The following is a 19,211-nucleotide window of genomic DNA, read 5'->3' on the forward strand; positions in this document are numbered from 1 at the left end:
ATTGCTTTCTTGAATTAAAAATCAATTGGTCCTTCTAACATTGATTACAACCCTGTTCTTGCTGTGTACACTGATTCGTGGCTTTGGCTTCATGGAGCTTATTGAAGAATCAGTACTAATTTCTCACATTTCAGAAATGTTTAGGTAGATGAGTGTGGAGATCAATCAACACGCTCCCTTTGCCATTATAAATCTTAGCGGTGATCAACATCTCGTGCCAGAAGATCTGAAATAAAATATTTCTCTTCCCAAAATAAATGTGAATGCCTTTGAGAGGTCGGGTGTGGTGGGATGCTCATTGTATGTGCATGTACATAAATCACTGATGGCCAGATTACTTCCCTATATTGATCTAATCATACTTTCCTAGCAGGTAGATTATCTAAGAAAATAATCACTAAATTAACTTGGGGACACCAGCTTCCCAAAAAGATTAATGATACATAATTTACTTTATGAAAGAAGCAAGCTTCCAATAAATTAGAAAATGCACAGCACCATCAAACCAAATTGCTAAGTATCTCCAGCATTCACCTTATTGAGTGTTTGACAAATGGATTTCACATTCTTTCAATCACACTAGAAGTATTTTCTTGTCACCCACCCTGCTGCATAAACAAATGCATGCTGACTTCTAAGCATGCTACTTACAACAAATGCAATTCAGGGACAAAGCCTTTGCATTCACACATGTATGTCTGCATATGCAGTAAGAGATTTAAAAGAAGTCTTAATTTAAGAAATCTCAGCTATTTGTCATAATTCTCATTCCAGAGCAAGATATCATTCATGCAGTCCATGATTTTTCCACTTCCATCATCAAAAACACACAAAAAATATCACCAAAACAGGCTCACTTACTCTCTTCTCAATGTTTTATCCTCTAGCATCCACAGTAGTTACATTTTAGCTTTTTAGACTCGTTTTTTAGTTCCAGGTGATTGAATGTTACTGATTAAACACCACAGCACTGTTGCAAGACGGAAGGGGTAAACACAGCTTACAGTTAACACTGTTTCTGAAAGATTAATTAAATATTAACCAGACTTCACTACAGCCTCAAAAAAGACAGGGTTGTCTTCTGCGTTTTGTGCATGGGAAACTGAGACACAGAGAATGAATGCGACTTGCCTGCAGTCAAAAAGTGAGTCAGTTACAGAAGAGCAGAGCATCGTGGTGGTAAGTTCAAAGGTTCAGCCAATGCAGCTGACGCTGAGTCTGCAGTCTCATGACGGAAGGGTGGGGCTGGATGAATAACAGAATCCTGACATAGGAAAAGGAAACAGTAAGCCTGTACTGGTTCCCCAGGCCTAGGAAATAAGTACCTGCTTCACTTGCATATTGAGCCAGCTCTGTGATAAGCATCAAATAAAAAAATGGGGGGTTGAATAAAAGACTCACATGATCCCATTTGGAATTTTAGGGATAGACTGAAAACTCTCAGAGTCAAATAACACTGAATCCATGGCGCAAAAATTAGAAAGGATGGCTGATAAACTGAGTGACTTTCTGGTGAAGGGAGCCACATAGCTTATACAAGCTGTACTTACAGAAGTTCAGTTTCTGTGGTATTTTCCACTGTCTGGCATATTTTGCAAAATATGACATAGTTCAACCTAATTAATTATTTGATACAGATAGTTATGAGGATTAACTTTCTGAGTGAAGCAGATATGAACATTATATCTGATAGTTTCTGTTGACAGTCCTGTTTGACCAGAAAGCTATCTAAACAAGCAAGCTTTAATGATACATACATAAAACTCAGAGATATTGCAATTCAGCATGGAAATACTGAAAGGAATTTGAAACCTAGATGCACAGTAAAACACACTCCTCTGCAACAGCCTCCACGCACATAGAGTCATTCTACATTTCTGAACATTTTGGTTTGACATAAAGAGGAAGAAGCATTTTTACAAAAAGAAAAAAAAGGTCACTATGAAAGAAATTTATGGAATCTGTATACACTGGTAACACATTGCTACTTCACTGTAGAAGAAATAACATACAAGCAAAGTTCCACTTTCTAAGTGGCAAAGAGCTTTGGCATATTATCCAGCCTTGTATAGAACACCCATTTTCAGAAATATTAGCATATGTTTGCATAGAAAGGCTATTACAGCCTGCAAAATTTTTCTGACTATAATCATTACAGGCCGTGTTTCCATTTGCCAAAGGCCAATTACAAAGAGGTTACAAAGAGGAAGGCACAGAAAAAGTCACACTGCAAAGGGGGAGGGAGGGAAGCAGAAAAGAAAAAACAATGTTTTTCACCACATCTGAATGAGCAAAGAGTGCTATTGCACGCAGTCAGGCAGATTCAATCAGCACACTGCATGCTTTCACAACCAATACCGTTCTGAGTTTAGATATTAGCAGGAATGATGTCTTCTTTCTTGGCTGTTTTTTTGTTTGTTTGTTTGTTTCTTTGTGCTATTTCTCAACATGTGACAGTCACAGTGCTTAGACAGATTCTAATCTGAACAAGAATATCACACTGCAAACGGACAGTCTTCTTTCACTGCACTTACTTTTCTCCAAAGCCACTGATGAAGAGGTGACATCAAGCAGTACTAAAATGGAAATCAGAGGCTCAGTGACATGCTAACCACATATTCTTATGCTCTATATACCTTTCAAAGTGCAATAGGCAATGACAGAATGAAATAAGAGCAGTCAGACCCATTTCTCACACAGACTTCTGAAGCAGAGCAATCTATGGACACAGAAATTGCACAAGAGGCCAGTAGACACTGGAGTACAGCTGTTACTCTTTGAAGGGGATGACAATGTCACACTCCAGGAGTGCAAAGCTCACGGGGTACTTGATGACACCAGAGTCAGAAAGGGCCACTTTGAGACATAATGACTGAAAAATACAGCTATGCTATACGCAATAAAATGGCTGTACTGACAGTGACCCTGGAGTACAGAACCAGAAGCTGGGCAGAGGAACTCAAATATAAGGCTCACTACTGAGCACTACTACATATGTCATATCAGCCACTTTATACATAAAACCAATCTCTTGATGAACCTGAATGGCATAGATATGGATAATGGATCAAATCAGATGGCAATATGCAGTCTAGGAGCAGCATCTCTTCCAGAAACTTCCCAGAAACACCTTTATTCATCAGTTGTTGTTGTGCGTTTTTTTTTTTTTGTTGTTGTTTGTTTGTTTGTTTTTAAACACTGATCCTGACCACTTGGAAGAAGGCAGGAATGTCGAATCATTTATTTCTCACAGTAGTGAGAAGCCCTGCGTAAGAAACAAGAGAAATAAGCCAAAAAGAAAAAAGATGAGTCAAACTTGGTTCTGCCAAAAGCCTGCACAATTCCATTGCCTTCTGTGGGTGCTTCTGCTGATTCACTTCTTACCATTGGGTGACTTCTTTGAGACTGTATATATGGATATACAGGCTAAGTTAACATAACACTATGAAAATACTAGTTTAAGTAGTTATGTCCTTCAGGTCCTGCCCCACAGAGGCACAAAGCTTACTGTATATCCATTGACTTAATAATCACTTGGCACTACCCAGAAGGATTTCTATCTATAAACATTCGCAGAACTGTGAAAAGATTTACATGCCCATGCCTCTACATATGCAGCAGATTCAGAATGGAGAACTCTGTAGACCAAGCTTACTACTTTCTGCCATCTTTGTCTCATTACCTATCATGTATTATCTCTGCTGTGAGGATCAATAAGCAGCCCTCCTTATTACCCTTGCAATATTCACATAATTAAGTTGTTCTAAAATTCCAGACTGTAACAGCTTATAGACTAGATGAAATTGTTCTGACAATTCAGAAATGCTTATTCTCACTAACCATTTTATAGAAAAAGACACCTCTGACTCATATATGCAAAAACATTCCCCCTAATTCATTAGAAGTTGCTATAACTGAATATCTTAATTGAACTACTCAAAGTCAGAAGCCTTAGGAAATCTTTTGGAGTATATTTATCATCACTGAGAAAAAGGTTACCTGAGGAAGAATAGAGTTCAAGGCAGAAATTCTACTTAGGAAATAAAAGGGCCACTATTCTCATCCATTATGACAATTATCCTTTCCTCTCTGACAAATGGATCTAACAGAGAATATTTAAAGCTCAACTGAAATCTCAGGTAGCTATGAAATTCATATCTTTTCACTTCTCAGATGCAGTAGCTAATTCCTTTTCTTTATGTTTTAACTGTGTCTAGTATTAAGTAGAATTTTAAGTTAGTGAGGCAAATATGGCTGTCACACTTCCCAGGGATGGCATAAAACATACCAGTGTGTAAACACACATTTGCATCTATTACTCGTGGAGCAATGCATATTTTAGCCACTTAGTGGAAGATGGGCCTTCACCAAGCGTACAAGTTTGGAGATGGGCCCTGGCCTGCTGAAGGAGCAATAATGTCTCCCTGTGAGTTTTTGTTAGTAGCAAGGATACAAAACACTTTTCGTTCCTTTCCTCAATTCTTCTCTTTGACGTTCATACAATATAAGGTTGGAGAGGGCAAGGGCATCATTTTACAAATAACAAACACTGGAGAAATTTAGGACAAGCAAAGCCTAAGTTACACATATAAAATGCAACATTAAATACAGCACAGGGGGAAAACAGAAAACTTTCTGCATTTTCCAGTTTTTTGTTTTGTTTTGGTTTTTTTGTGGAGAAAAAAAAAGCTACCTAATGCAGGATTTTTAATGATTAATGAAAAGGATAGGATTGTCTTTCAAAAGCTTCTCTGAATACCAAATCGCAAATGACCCTTGAAGCTTCCATCTCATCGTAATTCATTTCATTTCACCATTAGTGTCTATCATTGTTTTCTTAATAAAAATTGTGTTGATCTACATATTGTTTCTCTGGGGATGGTTCAGGTCCCCTAAAGCAATAACATTCAGGCAGAGAGTAATTGCTCTGTTTGCTCCACTCCTTGCTGTCCTCTGCTAATCCCCAGGAGGGAAGCAGAAACGACATCAAGTTTGCTAGCCTCACCCCAGCTCTCATCAGAACCGTAGACATCTAACTCCTCCTTGGATCTATCCTCAATTTTAAAACTGCAGATTTAGGGGGGGAAATGTTCCTGAGATTTTACTGTATATTAAATGATCTATCTTTTTCTTCAAACCAAAGGCACAGACGGATAGCTGAAAAGAGTAAAGAAATAAGTATAACACAAAACTAAAAGGACCAGACATTCTAAAGGAGGGTTTTTCAATCAGCTTTCACTTATAAGTCCCTTTCTGTGTAATCTTTCCTCCCATGCAAATCGAAGTCCTTTTAGGATGAAGTGAGGCCAAGAAAATAAAAAAAATCTTCATTTAACTGTAGCATAGGATTAATCAAGAAAAGTTGGGATATAATGCAAAGAAAAGAGAACAGTATTCTACCCTGAGCTCGCATGCCATCTACTTTCACCAGGCAACTAACACTCCCACAAGTCTCAAGAAGGGTAATCATACAGGGAGACATTAAACAATACTGGAGATGCGTATATATGAAATATAAAAGAGAAGGGAGACACCAAATTAAAGAAGTAGATTCATAAGTAGGATGCTTGTCTTTGTTACAGTAACCACCTTCTTTAAGCACTCTTCTATTTTGTGTATTGAAAACAAAGATCCTTATGCAGTGTGGTGAAGATAAGGGTGGCAATTAGAGAGGAAGAATGAGGTTTGTGATTTGGACTTTCATCCACGTAATAGAACTCACATCACTTTGTATAGTCTGAAAACTCATACAGAATTGAAGGAAATGAAAGGTGCAAAACACTTTTCATTTGATGTGTGTCGTGATGTGTGCCAGCAGTTATTATGTAATCCAAGCCTTTAGCTGGTATTTGAAACCACTCCTACCAGCTTCAAAAAACAAGAAACTTTACTCCAGCCTCCCCAGCTTGTTAGGTTCATGTACTGCAGAGAGTGCTAGTGTGTTGAAATGTCCCCCAGTAGGGAGAATATGAGCATGTCATGAGAGGATGTAGGTAGAAATATCTCTCAGTATTCTTTCCATAAAATCATAAAATAGCCTTTCATGGTAGGTAAGGAAAATGAGAATTCACAAGCAATAACTAAGAAGAGTAATACAATTATCAGCATTCTCCAGTTGTACAACTTAAGCTGCATTAAACTGAAAATGTTTATTTTAGAGCTGAAAGTAAATGCGCCCAAGGCCAAAAATATCAGTTCATGAAGGTCAACTATACTCTCAAGATCTCATGTGCAGTGTTGATTTCTCTAGTGGTGCTGTTTCTTTAATGGAAATATATCTGTGAAAAAAACTAATCTTCATTCACTATACTGGCCTGTATTATATGTCACTGATGCTGCTTTGCCCAGTTTTGTACTAAAGATGCACTTCTATAGCTTCAGTTTGACATAGGTTATCAAGTCTCTTTATTTTTAGAGCAGGATTTACTTTTGCAGACTCATTAACATCTTTTTATTATTGTATTACTAATCTTTGTGCTCCCTTATTATCTTATGTAAGAAACATAAAACATATCTTACAGATATAAAATGAGGCATATAGGAAGAGAAAGAACAAGTATTGAATCCACAGATTAATGATTTACTTTTTGCAAAGTGTCTTAAGTGAAATACTTCTCAGCAAGAGTAAATTCAACAAAGTTTGGATCTATGAGTTTCTCATAGTGAAGGAATGCTTTAGAAAAGCTAGAAATAAAACTCATATTTCTTACCTTTCAGACATGCTGTTAACAAGATTGCAATATCTTACATTTAATGTAATTAAATCTTCATAACCCTCAACTCAGCAAGGTATCCATCTATTCACAGCTTATTTGCACCTTTTCAGGAAAGAAAATAGAATCTCAGATTTATAATGATCCACAATGACCTACGTAGCTGTCATCTGCAAGGCTACAACAGTATGTCTGTCTTGGAAGTATTGACACCCCATAGTTGGCATTGTTGCTTCTCAGAAAGCCATGCATTTCACATGTAACTGGCTTCCAATCTTGCTTAAGTGTCCCTTCATTGCTACTCCTCACGATATGGAAACAGTGTGTATTAAGGGAACAAATAAGCTGCTTCTGAACAGGGATCTGGGCACCAATACATATCCTGTCTCCTTGGTATCCAGTTCCCTTAATACATCTTGCTCAGCTGCCCTCACTTTCAAACACTTGGAGATTAGTCATTCACCTCCTTAAAATTATGTATTTTCATTAATTAAGCATTCTTTATTTTAAGAAAATACTATATATTCTGGACATAGATAACAGACCAGGCTGTAGTTCTCTAACAAATATCTCTACATGAAGGACATGAGATGTAATATTTTTTGTAAATGAAGAGTAAAACTAAAAGAAGCAATCAAGATAGATTTTTCAGGCTTCTTTCCACAAAAGAACAGAATCTTACCCACTAACACCTGCGAGGTGCAATATCTTGTGACTTATCTAGGGTGTGTCATTCAATTACATATTTTATCTCATCTGAGCTTTGGGGACATAAAAAGGTTTGTGTGACTACACTCACTTTTAGGAGAGTTGGCAACTAGACAGGAAGAGGTTCATTAACAACCAGTTAACTTTAGATGGTTAACATGCTCAGTAAGATCAAGCCTGGACACTTCCCAGACATTTGTTTTAAAACATAAACCGCAAATGCTCTGGCAATTATCTGATTCCACAAAACAAACACTGGAATATGCAAGCTCATTGTTCTCTACACCCACTCTGATTTCTGGTCCTGCTGACTATCCTTTATTTTTTTTTTCTGCTCTTAGGCCACATCTTATGTCTCAAATATTAACTTTCATGTGTTTCCTCCTCTGGTATTTTTTCTCCTTTTTTTTCCTTTCCAGTCTTTATTCACTTCAATCTTTCCTGGTTTGCCCAATCTTTAGAACAGCTGCTTCCTTCACGCTAATTTACCAGCCTATTCCTGGCATCTCTAAAATCTATTCTCTCCGCCATTTTATCTATAAATTTTCTTTCCCTGATACATTGTCTGCTAGTCCAACTCTAACCTAACTAATGCTCAAGAAAGAAGTCTCTTTTATTTTAAAAATTAAATCATGTTCCTCTTATCCTTCTCTCTGAGTTTTACTCTGGCTGGACATGAAAAAAAATCTTCTGCAAGTATTTAATAATCTTTCTATTTAGATTAGCTTCCGACATGATGGACAGTTCCATTTCATTAAATCACTTTTCAGCAGGGCCATCAACACTGCTTCCTTTTAGTCATTTCTCTCTTCCTTATTCATTCCCAGTCTCTTTCCCTTTCTGCCTTCTTTCTTCCATTGTGATGCACTAAGTCTTCCACTGATTCAAACCTTAGTAGTGTTTACGAATATTTATTACCAAATTGCTTACCTGTTCTCTTTCTTGGTTTTTACAAGTGAATTTCCTGAGATTCCCAAAGGATCTATAATATAATATAATGCTACCTGTGACAGGTTTTTGAACAGAATTCTTTTGTTAGCCACATCTCCTTTTACTTGGATGACTTGAGTCATATAGGTCAGAGTAGCAAGGATTTCAGATTCGTATATAAATTATAAACATTGTCTTTGTACTGCTACCCAAAACTAGAGTTTCAACAGTAATTAGTTCTTTTCCTTCCAGGGCAGGCACTATGAAACTTTTAATGCTTTTTTTGGCATGCTTACACAAGGCTTTGGGTTAAGAAGTAGAAAACCATTTTTCCCCAAAGCAGTTTGCAACATCCTAACTACTCAGCCTGTTTTGATTGACAGATTTCCATAGTTTATCAGGCCCTTCATTAAACATTTCCAGGCTGCCCCATCTATATAAAACAGAGACTGGCCATTGCGCTGCTTTTCTTTTACGGCCTGTTCTCCATTCTCTGGGTATCTCTAATTACTTTCCTGTCCATTCTGTCCATCTAACCTTTTGTTATTACCTTTGTTTCATTTAAACAGTTATCTGGAAGACATACATGGACACCTGAACAAGGAAATTTTCATACACCCTGCTGTGTCCTGTGACATGTATATTGCAGGCTTTTTCTCTTCGTTTCTACTGCAACCTTGATGTCAGAGTTGATTCTAAACTTCCAGCAACTGCAAATCTGCCACTATGAAATTCTGAGTGTCATTCCATTGTTTTCTGATAGCATTAGTCATGGGCTTGTATACTCTCATCCAAACTACTAAACTTTCTTCTACTGTTTTCACCAAATTTCACCTCCCTACTGATGTCTATGGATTTTCCGCTTCACAAATTCCACTTCGAAAGTTTGAATTCTGCAGGATAAACAGCTTGGAAATAGTTCCAGCAAAAGTTTTTCCATTGGAAAAAGACAATCGATAAAAACCAATTTGTCACTGGACTAGTACAGAGCCACAGTGAAACTTTCAGCAAGAAATGATCCTGTAGATTCAGAATGGGGCTTCTGTTCAAAACTAGCTATGCTGAGAGGTTTCTGGTATGGCCAGTTATTCAACAAAAATGTCTTTCCAAGTCCTTTTACTTTCTGATTTATTAAATCTTCAAGTTTTGGTAAATACATAAGACTCTCTATACACTTCCAGACAAACTAAGTACATTTTTTTTGTGAATGTCCAATTTCTAACCATTTTAGCAGAGTTCTCCCTGTTTTCCTGATACCAAACATCAGTAGTGATGCAAGGGTATTCTGCTACTCAGTAGCTTTCTGAGTTTCTCTGCCTATCAATTTAGTCACCAGAGATCTTAATGAAATGCTTTTCATTTCCTACTCTTACAGTTCTGTATTTCTCTGTACCTTGTTACCTATTTCTTAACTCAGTGAAGTATTTTACTGTTCTCTTTCTGTGACAGATACAGTCCTAAACGCAAGATGATTGTATGCCCTTTCAGTGGGGCAATGTTCCTGTTAGAATAGCAACCAGCACACTGAGACAAACTTGAATTTTTTCTCTACTTCACTGTAAACAGACTTTCACTACAGTGAATAAAAATACCACTGCATGCAGACTGTAGGAAAATACGCAATACAAATAAGTACTTTTAACTTTCAGGGAGATTCCTGCAGGGCTCTGGCTTTGGCAAGTGAAAGATTTCAGCCAGTACATCTTATTACATGGGTGGTCGAGTTATTGAACTTTATTGACAAAGGGCTGGATTTTCCAGCAAGATGGAGCTTCATTAAAATTCTGCGGAGACTGAAAATTCAATAATCTCTCTCACAAAGCGCTGCATGAGTAGGGCTGATTAGGCAATTTCTCTCTTATTCCATTTCTTTTGCTAAAAGCGTTGTTACTTCTTGTTGGTACAAAAAGACAATCATTAAATGAGCATTCGCTATAGTTGATTAAGCAGAAAGTTTTAAAGGTGCATTGGCTCCCTTTCTCAAGGCTTAATTGAGGCCTTAGAAAAAGTTGCAGTAACAACAGCAACACTATCATTCTAAGCTGAATTATTTAAAGTTTGGATTGGGTTAATTCATTTGTGACTTTTATTTTTTCATTCTTTTTTGTTCTTTTAAACTCTCTGTTTTCATAGCTACTTGTACATTTAAAGACAGATCTGCTTGGTGCTGCAGAAAATGTGTAAATTAACTTGACTTACTTAATCCCTTTCCCTCTAGATCACAGCCTTTGTGCTCCCATTGGGTTTCACATGAAGAGAGCCCATAAGAACAGAACTGCAGGATCAGACTGAAGATCCATCTAGCTGATTACCTGATTTCAGGCAGTAGCATAAGCAGGGAAAGGAGCAGCAGAGCAAGCTCACTGTTATACTTCCCCAGGAAAGTTATTGGCTTCAGCAATCAAGAAGCTTAGGGACTTCTTGACACAGAGGGTGGTATCCTTTTGTTTAACAGCTGTTAGCAGATTTTTCTTCTGTGCCTTTCTTTATTAAGTTTTTCCCCCAACAAAATTGTGCCCTGTAACTTACAGCTACATTTTCCAGGGAGTAAAGCCAGCTTAGAGATAGGAGACCCTACATATCTTAAGGGTCTCTTCACAGTAATAACAGCAGAAATATTATGCCTCTGTTATGAGAATTGAGGGAGGGGGTTTTATTAGTGCTTCTCTTAAGCAAAGAAAGATGAAAAAGGCCCAAACCCTACAAAATGGACCCCTAGGAAAGAATTGTAGGATTGAATTCCTGATGGTTCCTTTTGCCCTTTTTGTTTGCTCTTGAGCAGCTCAGTATTACAGCTTTTATTTTTCCTAAGGCAGTTCAACTTCACCTCAAGTATAAGGATATTTAAGACCGTACCTAGGAATAGATTTATAAACCTGTACATTAAATCACAGAATCATAGAATCACCAAAGTTGGAAAATACCTCCAAGATCATCCAGTCCAACCACTCACTTATCACCAATATTTCCCACTAAACCATGTCCCTCAGTACAACATCTAAACATTTCTTGAACGCCTCTAGGGATGGTGACTCCACCACCTCCCTGGGCAGCCCAGTCCAGTGCCTGACCACTCTCCCGGAGAGGAATTATTTCCTAACATCCAAACTGAACCTCCCCTGGCACAACTTGAGGCCATTCCCTCTAGTCCTATTGCTAGTTACATGGGAGTAGAGGCTGACTCCCACCTCACCACAACCTCCCTTCAGGTAGTTGTAGAGAGCAATAAGGTCACCCTTGAGCCTTCTCTTCTCCAGACTGAACAATCCCAGCTCCCTCAGCTGCTTCTGATAAGGAATATATCAGTGAAATACCAGAGTGAAACCTAGACACTGCAGCTTCTCTCACCCTTTAATCACCTTATTGTTTGATAGTTTTTTTTAAGTGCACTGCAAAAATATCTTTAAAACTCATTATAGTGAGAGATATAGGCCAGGAGAGCAGATGCCTAGGGGGAGATATCTGAATACAGGGTGATCAGATAAAGAGCACCAGGTGAGAGCAGGACCCAGCAACATGCCAGTGAACAGATGCTGAACAGGGATGGGAGAGCTGTTCCCAACATCCTACAGAGATGAGTAGGAAGGCTCAGCTGACCTTTCCACACTTAATTCCTGAGGAAACCAAGGATACCATTCCTCAGATCACACCCTTGGAAGCAGTTGGCTTCAAATCTGAACGTGTCTCCAGAGGCCTCTACTTCTTATGGCCTGGAGAACCAAGCTCTGAAGAAGTCTTTTCTAGAGACTTGAGAGATTTTCCAGAGCAGGACTGGACAGTTCTTCCCATGGCTATCAAAAAGATTATTTTGCAAAACAATGTTCAACACAACTGCTATATCTCAAAGGTCTTATATTTGTTTGCTCTATTTAGCTGTTCCTCTGGCAGATTTCTGCAAGAGAAAATTGCTGGCAGTATTCACAAGCCTGCACGAGGGGGCAGGAGAAGCTAACAGTTCCAGCAGCAAAAGCTGTCTGTTACAGGAGCAGCAATGGACAGAAGTGACTTTTGCTCTGCTGGTCGCTCTGGTTCCTTTCTCCTCTCTGAAGACAGATTTTCCTACTAGTTTATTTTATAACAGAGACTGGAAAATAAATATGACTTGCAATAAAACTTATGTCAACAAAGGTCTGCAGATTTGACTCAAATGTACACAAGCAGCTGAGATTGTTAGTAGGAAAAGGCCATTTTTGCATAGTCATTTCCGTTCCTGTAATTGCACTTTGAAACAAATACTAGTAAGAACTGCAGTTAAAAGACAAATCAGGACATTCCTTTTCCTTATGCCTTTTCTCTGACCATAATTAAGAGATTGTGCTTTAAGATCAGGAAACACAAAAACTAGGGTCAGGGAGATGCGAGGAATAAGGTTGCAGAAGAAAGCAGTAGGATTCCACTTCACAGCTACAAAGTAGTCCAGCAAAGTGGAGCAGAGCTTGAGTGAGCCAAGCCATGATCCCATGTAAATCGACATCATTCTCTTGATGCAGTAATACACAATTTACACCTAATAAAGAGTGGCTCACATTCTTCTGTGGGGGAAAAAAAAGTGCTGAGAATAAAAAAGTCTTGTTCATATGTTTACCAAATCCAGCTATTTGCTACAGTAATAACCACTAAAATTTGTCTTGGAGCACCACCCTCCAGTCTTCTCATCTTCTGTACTTTTTTAAAATAAAGAAAAGTATATGCACAAAAACCACGAGAATGACAGATAGGTCTGAAGCTTAAACGAACTACTTTTTTTTTCTGGAAAGCAAATAATTTAGACTTGCCATAGTTTTAGTAGGCATGGTTTTCCTGTAAAGATAGAAAAACAGAGTCTCATTAAGGCCAAGTGGCATGGTCAGGACGCTATAAGAAGAGGAGTAAATAAGAGTTTCTTGTTTCTTAACACCTAGTCAGAATCCATCCAAAAGTGTTGCACTAATAACTTTCGTTCATCTACACAGTAGTCTTCAGTGTTCAAGATCTTCTACCATGCTACACTGCATAGGGAGGATGACATGAACTGAGGTCTGAAAAAGCAGGCAGTGGTACAGGGGGAAGGGGTATGGAAAATGTTGACCTTGCAAAAGGTGGCTGTGCTTTTTTTTGCTGATGCAGAGAAGAGTCACTCCTGCCACAGCTGTGGACAGCTGCTGCTCTTTGCATCTGTCCTGATGCTTATCTAACCCGTGAGTTGACTCAACCTGATAAACCAGCCAAAATAAAGCTAATAATACAGTGAATAATTACCAGGCTTACCTCTTTCAAAAAGGGAGGAGATAGAAAGACGTCTCTGGTGTCTTTAGAGCAAGGTTTTATATGTGCCTAGAAGTACACAATATCTATGTAAACCAGACATATTCTACTGAGAACATTATTTCACCTTAGCTCATGAAACAAGCCATAAATGCAATGCCTTCACAGACATTGGGGTATGCTATAGCAACAAGAGACAATTCAGCTCCACCCTCCTATCAGCTTTCATCATCCATAGCAATAGCTCAGTCAGAAGTTTGTGTTCCAGTATTTAACCATAGACTGTTTGTTCTCTTTAACTACCTCTCTTCCACTGATGGGTTTAATTCTGGACTAACTGTCTCTACATCAATCCTGTCTGCTCTTACCTATTCTAAGGCCATCTCTTTCTTCCTCTTCCATTTTTCTGCAAGCTTTGTTTCAGCTCTTCAACAAAATGCCTCACAGAGAAAATTGTCCCATCTTTTCTTCCAGTATTACAGCATTAGCAGTAGCAGAAACAGAGGATTACTAGATGTGAAATGAGCATTCTGAATCTGTGTATTTCTTAGGACTCAGATCAGAATCTGCCTGACTTTAAGTATCTGAGAAGTGTCTCAGATTTACACAGGACCATAAGCTGATTTAAAATTGAGGATGTCTCAAGTACCTTGCTAAATCAGACTTCACTAAGTGATGACTGTGAGGGATACACCAATAAAAATATCCAGCTACTGACATCGAGGAAGCTTTCTTCATGCTGGGTGGTCAAGACCACATTTTCAATGGGAAAATGATGGTTATAATTGAGGCTTCCCATCCATGTTCAAATCAGGGTCTGACAAAAAAAATGTTAGAAGTAATGAAAAGTTCTGTGTCAACTTGAAAACCTGGATAAGAGTGTTGCATAGCAAACATAGCAGATAAGCCCACTTCAGACCAGCATTCAGAGGCTGGATGTAGACTGTAGATAAAATGATACACACTTAGCCCAAACACACCACGGTTGAGAAATAGCTCCATGTCTTATCTCTGTTTGATCCTTAACACAGTCTGCAATGAAATCTCAAGTTTGCATGCTGCATCTTGAGCCCATCACTATTATCTGACTCTAAGGTCTCTCTGTATTCCAACTCAACAGAGAAAAAGAAAGTTTGCATGATTCAAAAATTAGTCATTGGGTAAGCTGGTTGTTTTTATTATTTAAGTTAAAGGCTGTATTGTGACTATATTTCCATACAGCCAAAGTTCTAGTCAGTGGGAACTGCATAACAGAATTTCTCAATGTTGAAGTAAAGGTGAAACAGCAATAGTTAAATGCCTCCCTCCTGTGATGGTATTAGCCTGACTGCTAGGAAATATGTGTTTGAAAATGCCAGAGAAATTGATTTGTCTGTGACAGAAGCTGTTTTAAGAGAGAAAATGAAAACCACAACCACACTAAAATAAAGCCTCTTTTAATGAGCTTTGGATGCTTTCTGGAAAATTGAGAAGGGATTTTAATGCATAAACAGTTCTTCTGGTGTATCATTATATTTTCTGGTGGAGGGTTTTGGCTTTTTCTTTATTACCAAGTATATAGTTTTTTTATTTAACTGAGAACAGAGCCTTTGTTGTTAGAAACAGAAAGCAGGAAGGACAAAATTTCTCCAGTCATCAGAAGAACCAGTGTGAGAGATGTTTACCTGAACCTAACTTAAATTCCCAAGGATACCCATCAGTATTTCCTGAAGGATGGTTTTGTGATCAATTTAACTTTGTGTTGGTGACCATGAGTCATAGAAAATCATAATGATCAAGCGTCTGTATCACCTCCCACATTAAAGTGAGATGATGGAAGGACAAGGAAAAGAATTCTGAGACGGCTTTGCAGACCCTGGGCACAGAAGAAAGCCCAGAACACATTTAGAATAAGCAGTGTGATGGTTTTCACAGTCTATTTGACTGCTGCAACCCAGGTGTATGTCAGACTATGGCTATCAAATTATCTTTTGTCATATTGCCTTCTCTAAAGAGCAGACAGCTATGCCATCTTATGAGCATCGTCTGCTCTTTAGTTTGTCTTATTTTAGGCCACCTGAGCCATCAGTTGTGTACTATTAGTGCTATAAGTTGAAATAACACCGTTCTTATTCTTTACTAAGAAATGTAAAGCGGGAACATGTCAGTGAAGAAGCAATCTTGAACTTGCTAGCTATTGGTATGGAAACTTCCCATCCATATTTCACATGAAGTTGTAGGAGTATATGGTCTCTGCCGTCATGAGTAGAACAAGAAAACCATTGAAAACTATGAAAAATCTAGTGTTTCAGTCACTGTACCTGTCAATCATACTGTATTTCTGTTTTCTTTCCAGCCTTGTGCACACTGACCCAGCCTTAAGAAATGCTGAAAGTTTTCCCATATGAGAATTATTGATGGCCTTACTGCAGGCTGAAGGTCTAAATTCATCTTTAACACTTCCTGAATGAGTAATATAGCCATGAAACAAAGGCAGTAGTTCCTCCTCAAATTTCATGAAATACTGGAGAAGCTTATTCAAAACTCAAGCTAGGCACTTATCTGCCAGATATACTCTCAAAATTTGAATCTATTCCAAAAAATTCCACCTCTGAGATTACTCTCTAAACCTATATATAGAGAACATAATATAGATTATAGAGAATATAAGATATAGAGAATATAGAGAACATATATAGAGAACATAAGATTCTCCTGTCTCAACAGGATTGCCAGTTGGCTGGCTCAAACTTTCATCTCCTCCATTTGGTGTGACTGCTATTCTTAGACACCTAAATTCATTACATAATGATCAGAAGTCAGCTCTGTGCATTCCTACACTGTAAGCAAGCTCTTGAATTTGGGGGAGGAATTGCTGTACTGAATGTCATGATGTCTAAATCCTACTCTGGATCTGGTCCTGAGAAACTAAGGTTTCTGATTCCCTTCCTAAACTAGAGATTGTCATGCTTAATCAGACTGTTGAGCTTGATATTTTCTGAACTCTGGCTAGACACTAACTTGCAGGCTATGTCAAACATTTATTTTTTATTTTCCTCAAGTTCAACTGCCCAGTTACACCTCAAGTTTCCCTTTGCTCATTCTCTCTACTTATTCCACACATTAGGTTTCCAGGGTAGGACTGAACAGCTGCTCTGCTGCTGTCTGCTGCACAAACACCAGAGAGGATTGGAAGAGGAGTCATAAAACCAACTGAGGAACATCTTATTCACCCATGCAAAGGCTATGTCATTATCTTCTATTTTTATTTATTTACCTTTTAAAAAAAGCTCTTTAAAAACCAATTGCTTCAGCAGAGAGACCTGAAAGCTTTTATTTTTTTCCTTGGCAGAAGAAAGGCATTCACAGGTTGCAGTTTTGAGTTTAATTTTACTCTTTTACTTCAGTTTATGGCTGTCACAAGTCAAGATGGTGGGGCTGTTAGATAAAAAGCCCTCCATTAGCTCATTTACAAACTTCACCTTTCTCTCAGCAGGGTGCCCTGTAGTGCAGCTTCACCAAGGACAGTTTTTATTCATGTCCTATTTATCCTTAGTATCTTCTCTTGAGACTGAGCTCACCCATATGGAGGATGTATTCCATACAGGCTTTTGATGACACTTTGCACCAACAACTCATGTAGTTGAATCCTGCTGTAATTAAAAGCTCAGTCTTTCTGTCAGCTGTGTCAGTGACAGAAATATCACCAAGATTCAGACCCTTCATTACCTGCTACCTTCTGCATGATCTTTCTGAGGCCAATCCCTACCCATTCTTCTGACAGAAGTCCTATGAATATTTCTCTCCACATGGGAGAAAATTGTTCCAAGATTTCAGGCTGCCATCTTGTTCCACTGCACTCCCAGGCTTCAGCCCCCACTTCTAATTTGATTGCCAGAGAGATCCTCTCTAAAGGAGAGGAAGAAAAAGTCAGGCTCAGGATAAGATTGACGGAGCTGGTTATTCAATATCTGCCCCCATTATTGTTGATTTCTCCCTATTTACCTCCAGTTCTTTCTGCCTCATTTCTTTCCTTTTGTCACACAGATTGCCCAGCAAGGAAGGAGGTCATTCAACAGATGGAAGCTGAGCTATGCTCTCATTTTCTCTTTTAGGTGCCACCCAACTAAGACTACTGACAAAAAACAGTAAAGCAAGTCTGCAGTTTCACAAAAGCTCATTTCACCAAGGACTGAAGAGGAAAGCAAGTTAGTGGCTAAGTCATTGTTAACTCCCTTTGGCTGCTTCTAAACTCAGGCATCAATGAGAAAGAGCCAAGAAAAGTCCTTGGAAATAGAGAATGTCTGGTTACAATTATGATGCAGGTGCCTAATCTGTCACAGGAGAGTCCGAGACAAAGTCTAAATGATTGAACTCACTCCCTGAAAAATGAGACTTGAAATTGCAAGTTAACTATAAAAGCTCTACTACAAAATTAACTACAGAATCAGTGGGCTATTGTTAGAAACAACAGCAGAAGAACACATTCAAAGGAAACTATGCATATCAGTTCTCTGAGTTGATTTTCCTTTAGCTTTCAAACTTCTAAGAGTCAACTCTCTGCCTGCATCACTTAATGACCACTCAGCAGCTTATCCCTCCAGCTGTTAAGACCTCTCAAGCCTAGAATCCCTTTTTGACTACAGCTGGCCAACTGATCCCCAGAATTGTAGAAGTCATTGCAGTTTTTCATAACATTTAACCTTAAATAGTGCCTGAACACGATTCCACCAGTTGCTGATTCACCTGGCAGGATTTTTCTCATCTATACTAAGTGGATGGAATTGGAGAGGGGCAATGCTGTAAAGTCTACAGGAGATGATAATAAATACACACCGAGAAGTGACAGTTTAGTGACCTTTACATAACAAATCCTCTGCAACTGAAAGTACAAGTATCTACACTTCCAAAGAGGGCTTTATAAAGGTAAAAAAGTGAAAAGGAAATCCCTTAGTAGCTAGTTGCAGGGATGCACAGGAACTGCTAAATTCAAGCAGGACCTGATACACAGCCGCATCTGCATGTTGGTCTTGGCCAAGGGTCTGGCTTCTGTGAAGTGCAGGTGCCAGTACTGCAGCCACAGTGCTCACTTCCCATATCCTCATCCCTACAAACTCCAGCAGGAATGTTGCTGGAAGTTTACATTACAGGTGCATAAATGTCCTTCATTATAAAGAAAGCCACAGGTCCTTGTGGCTGGGTATTTGTGTATTTACACACTAGTTCATCAGCCTTAGTCCCTAATTGCTTTTTCCAAATTAAAACAGAGAAGAGAGACAAATTCAGTTAATGAATAAATTGTTCCCACTGCTAATTAATCCGTGGCAAAATAATGATTTGGGATCAGAGCCACTCTGTTCTGTCCCTGCTCAAAGGAGATCAACTAAACTCCTCCCAAACACTTGAGAAAGCCTGTGTTCAGACGTTGCCTAGCAAGTTAGCCAATGCAGGCTGCAATACAGAGTGTACTGCCACAGACGTCTTCCTGACGCACTCCCCCGTCACCAGATCAGGGGTTGTGACACTGCAAACAAGGAGCATCTCCCAGGTAATCAGGACCCTAAATGGTTAGGACTGAGTGTTGGCCCAGAGCCCTGGCACTCCATTCAGATCAAAGAAAGCTGGTGCACTATGTTC

This window comes from Numida meleagris, chromosome 6, assembly GCF_002078875.1.
Source record: "Numida meleagris isolate 19003 breed g44 Domestic line chromosome 6, NumMel1.0, whole genome shotgun sequence".
Classification (NCBI taxonomy): Eukaryota; Metazoa; Chordata; class Aves; order Galliformes; family Numididae; genus Numida; species Numida meleagris.